This window comes from Daphnia pulicaria, chromosome 6 (assembly GCF_021234035.1).
Source record: "Daphnia pulicaria isolate SC F1-1A chromosome 6, SC_F0-13Bv2, whole genome shotgun sequence".
NCBI lineage: Eukaryota > Metazoa > Arthropoda > Branchiopoda > Diplostraca > Daphniidae > Daphnia > Daphnia pulicaria.
The window spans coordinates 20,251,413-20,256,828 of NC_060918.1; the positions used below are offsets into that span (position 1 = coordinate 20,251,413).

The 5,416-nt window shown below is 37.6% G+C and overlaps 1 long non-coding RNA gene across 1 annotated transcript; it reads right to left on the reverse strand.

The window, feature by feature from the left end:
- Positions 1-676: 676 nt before the first annotated feature.
- LOC124344621 lies at positions 677-1,820 on the reverse strand. The gene is made up of 3 exons (XR_006919785.1): positions 1,099-1,820; positions 926-1,036; positions 677-858 (listed from the first exon to the last, which is right to left on the reverse strand). It is a non-coding gene; the product is annotated as an uncharacterized LOC124344621 (long non-coding RNA).
- Between the last annotated feature and the right edge of the window lie 3,596 nt (positions 1,821-5,416).

A 5,416-nucleotide genomic window follows, 5' to 3' on the forward strand; every position in this document is an offset into this window, starting at 1 on the left:
CACTCTAGCCTCAACTTTTTACCCTGAATCGGAATATCAGGTCGTAATAAGCCTAAAATGAACACACGTATGGGTAATTAACTGCGAACGAATTTTTATTTTCACGCACGCTACTATGCGGCTGACCACCAATGTGGATGAAAATTACACCTCTATCTCAACTTTTTACGCTGAATCGAAATATGCATTCAGAATCAGCATAATATGTACATACGTATGTGTAATCAACGGGCAAAGAATTTTTACTTCCGCGCGCTCTACGGCTGGCGTTTTTACCCCTATTCGTATCTTATAAGCCAAAGAAAGTTGTCCAATTTTCAGTATGTTGTTGTCCTTCTTATACTCTATCTTTATCACTAATTAAAACTATTTTTGATTAGCTAGTAACCCCTCAATTAAATTAAAAACCAGCTTCTTGGGCTAAAATTCCACGAAAATCATCTTTGAGCCTCATTTTCGGCAGATTTCCCTGACGGGAATTTATTAAATTTTATGCGAGATGTAGTTCTCATATTGATAGATGCTTCTATGGGTTTCCATATTTTATTTACGCAGAATTACGCTCAAAACCATAAGGGAACGAAAATAGACTACCCTAGTAGACATCCGACGAGTCGGCCATTATCGTACTCCAAAACCTTCCTTCGAGCAAATTGACGTAAAAAACTGTAGAGAGTTCAGTTAAATATGTGTATGTAATAGATTATTCGTTCATGCATCACAGACTTCCAAAACAAAATTTAGTAATTTGTTGATGGCTCGATTGTTTGTGAACTCCGACAAAATCTGCCTCATTGGCACATTGTTGCTCGCCACATTCAGCACAAGTGAACTGTGGGAAATGAAGATCAAATCTGCCTGCATGGATAATAAAACAAAAGATAATATTTAAAAAAACATGAAAATAAGCAAAATAAACACATACCGTCTTTTGTAATGATCACTACTCTCTTTTTACCAGCTGTAACTGTATAAGCTATTAAACACTTACACTTCTTGCAATCAAATAAGGCTGAGAAGCAAGGAACTGGGATATCTGCAGATAAATTTTAAAATTACAATGCAATAAACATGATGAATTACTTTTATAATACACACCTTAAGTCACAACATCACCACACGAGATAAATTCTTCTGGCTTGAGAATCATGGAAGTATCTTCATTGTACATGGTACGCAGGTGAAATGGTTCTGATTTGTGAAATAGTTGATCACATTTTTCACATCTCTTCTTTCGACAACTGCTACAGCAAATGTAGTGCTGCAAGACTGGATCTTGGCAATCAGCACACCAAGAAGCTACAAAACGTTGTGAAGAGACGAAAGCTTCAAGAAAATTCTGCTTAACAGATGCCCAGTCTTGGTGGATTTCACTCACTCTGTGAGTCCAGTCTGATTTAGGATTCAAACTTTCTTCGGCTTCCTCTGCAATGTAAGACTCTTGGCTTTCAATGAAGTTTACTTTTCATTAACATGATTATAACGATCTTCAGCAACATTGTCAACTGCTGATGGTATACTAGACTGAGACTCAAGTAAAGAGCCGTTCAACGTATTTGGAATATTTACGGTTGAAGTGCATGATGGTTCTGCTGTCACTTCAGTATCACTTTTCTTCTTTTGATTCGAAACTGAAGGAGTGGTTTTTTCTTTTGATAAAGACCACGTAATCGCATTCCTGTTCCCGCGGAGGCACTTAATATACGATCACGCCTTTTTTTTCGTTTAATCTGTCACTTCTTTCTTGTGACCTAAGGAACGATACAAGATCTTTTTGAATTTCTTTGCTCATAGCCATAGCGTCCAAATTACGTTACGAAAGAAGCAGGGCGTCCCTAAACTGCGAAAGCGAAACGCGAATCGCGAAACGTCTAAAATGCGAAACAGCTGTGCGAAACGGACCCAAAAGTTGGGACCCTGTTTCGCATTTTAGTCTTTGGGTCCGTAGTACTAAACTGCGAAATCAGTGTGTGCGAAACGTCGCAGTGTAAACGTCTTGGTAGCAGACGACAATGGACGCCATCAACAAACGAGTTTCGTCATTTCGTGCACCTTATGGCCGGTCTATTTGTGTGTTGACCATGAATACGGAATACCTTGAATGCAATAGGTGTTTTTAATTAAAAGATTGGTATAAAAAAATTAATGAGAAATTAAATTCATGTATCAATCATATTAACATTCTTAATTTTAAGGAAAGTTTCAGCCGATTAAATTTTAGCTTGATTTGGAACATGGGAGGGTTGGGAGCTTTGATTTTTAGCTTGATTTAAGGCACTCATGGCCGATTTTTGCCTTGATGGCCGATTTTTCTTTGTGCACGTAGCCTACTAGTTGATTTAAATAATTTAATGTAATGTATAGTAATCCCTGTGCCATTATCTAATATATTATTATTTACAAATATAAATATCACCATACCGTGCTGCTCTATGTCTTTTATTTGTTTAATCATAAGATGCGCATTAAAACATACAGGGGTAGTGGCGAAGAAATCGAATTTGATTGCCCCCCCTTCCTCCCTTAATGCCTCATCATAGCGGGAGACAATGAAAAATGGCGGCAATCTCCGTCAATTTGGACCTCTGTGGGGAAAAGGAAAACTTTTTGTTTCGCAAGATGTTTCGCTCTTTAGTATGCCCTCCGGCATTTGGTCCCTCGAAACGGTCCCAAAGTTTTGGTCCGTTTCGCACAGCTGTTTCGCATTTTAGGCGTTTCGCGTTTCGCATTTCGCTTTCGCAGTTTAGGGACGCCCAAACAAGCAGACAACGTAAATAATAACAAAAAAGACAAGCCCTATCGGCCACTTCGCACACTTCGTACCCTGTTCCGGCCACAAGCAAAAGTGTAGCCGTGATTGTGGACTAAGTAGTACATATGGAGTGAGACCATGTTCCAAACGACTTGTTTCCTGACCCAACCCAACCCAACCCACACCAACAGATGGCGTTGTTCCTCTCAGTGAGACTGTGTTGGTTGGATAGGAAAGTTGTTTATTTCATTAATCTCTTATACGTTTTTTTTCTTAGAGTTAAACAATTAGGAAAATGATCATCTTGTGCAAGACAAGGTTTTACATGGAGCCGTCGCATTTAGATTTTTATATTGCGACTAAATCATAATTATAAACTCGAATATGTGTTTTCGTGTTTTATTAAACTGCCGTTAGATGGTTCTGAGTTCTAACGCATTGCTATAAAGCCGTGCTATATAAACACAGCCTATTATCTAGTCAACTCGGTCTACTCTACTGTTTTCTGTTTGGTCACGCCTATTGCACTCCGGGGTCCGGAGCGCTCTAGTGTCAAAAGTGGCTATTGCACTCCGGAGTCCGGAGTCCTCTAGCGTCAAAAGTGGCTATTGCACTCCGGAATGGAAATATGTAGTACTTTCATTTGGCGACCGATGGCATTATGTTTCTGTGTTTTGAAATTTGAATGGTTTAGATTTGAATTCTTTGGAAATTCAAAAGTTAAGTTTACAAGTCTTTCACGAAACAAACTTGCTTGTCGCTTTTGGTTATGCTTTTCTTCTTACCAGAGATAACACTTGCAAAATTTATAAATATACCAGGGAGCTTTTTGGTAATTGTTCTAGTCTTATACTAAAATCAATCCAGGGTGTATATGTGCGATGAAATTGTCTCTGCAGTGCCTTTCATACTTGTGAGTTGATATCTCATGGAATGGAATACAAAATACTTTGAGGAAATTTATTGTCTTTTATTTTTTTTCTTCCAAAAAAAATCTTATTCTTCATCTCTTATGCAACTATCAACTATCGGCGGCGGCGACTCTTTCCTTATCGTTGATTTGTTTATTGACTGGATGGGAATAATGTAAAAGAATATTTTATGAAAGCTTTTTTGAACATTTAAATATGGTATTAGGACTTACTCTCTTCTTCTGTGCTGTGTTTACCCTCTGCAATAACTATGTCCAATTTGATCCTTTCCACCATATTTTTCTGAATCTTGCCTCTCAGGCAGAGGCCAATAAGGCTGGCAAGTGAACAATGAGGAACTGTAGGATTGAAATCTATTCTAACCAAGTAACCATTTTCCTCAAATGGTTGTACTTGAACAGATTCATCTGTAATATAAACCAATAGCCTCTTTTGACACTAGAGTTCTCCGGAGTGCAATAAATTTTACCATAAAGGATAAAGGGAAAATCGGAAAATCAAAATATAGACTTGAGGAAAACTATTTTCTAATTGTTCGACCACTCCTATCGGGAAACTCGCGCGCGCAGCAAGAGATTTCAGTTTGAGCCCAAATATGCGATAATAATTAATAAACAAAGAAGATTCGTCGATAAGGCCTTATATTTTCAAATAACCTTTACTTACAGTTAATTAACTATAAAAAGAAAGATTTATTGTTCTTTTTTTTCTTTTTTGTATTGCATTTGTATGTAACCCAGGGGGTGTCCGTATTCATTGTTTTTACAACTATACTATTTCTCAAGTCGACAGACTTGCCTCTCTGCTGACAACATATTGAGCAATTCAAATCATTTCGTAAATGTAATCAATTTCAATTCTATAACTAGGTGGCGCGCAAAATTGATTGAAAAATTGATTGTGATTGCGATCTAAATTTTCCACTTCCCTACTAACACAGCGATGTACCATGGATATGACTGAAGCGTACTCCCAAGGATAAGGGAGATACAAACAGCATATCCATGGAATGCTTCATGTTTATCCTTATTTCCCCTTCCCCGCACGTACCATTTGTATGTCCCTTGAATATACCGGTTTGTGTATACACAGTATACTTAAATAACATCCATCTTTGGATATGATTTCTGTTAGAAAATAAAAGATAAAAGTTACCCCCGAGATTCGAACTACTGACCTTCAATTCCGTAGCTCGCCTCTCTAACCACTTGACCAACTGTTCATACATTTTAGGAACAAATGTTTGGGATCAACGGAAATTGAGATATTTTTTAGCTTTTTCGTCCACTGTGTACCTAATATGGTTATACTGTGATGCACATTCTGTGTATGTACCAAATGGTATCACAACAAAATCATACCCCCGGGTATATAACTTTGACGTACAATCAGTATGTTAATGAATATACGCTGGTGGATCTACGGTGAATATTCTTTATTTGATCCCATCCTAGATCCGAATAAATTTATACCTACGCTATACTACCGCCCCCCAATTGCGACCTGGATCTATCCATCCCATATTTATCTACATCTTACATAAAGAGGATGGGCCGTGTTAGTAGGGTTGATTGAAATATTTTTTTTTTTTTTTGATTGGGTTCGTGATTAATAGAAGATTCCTATCGTGGCAAGTCTGCTTCTAGAAAGTATGTGTTGAGCTTCTAGAAAGTATTGTTTCACCTCAGCATCCTTTGAAGTTGTTTTCGATAAATACATAATAATGCATCGG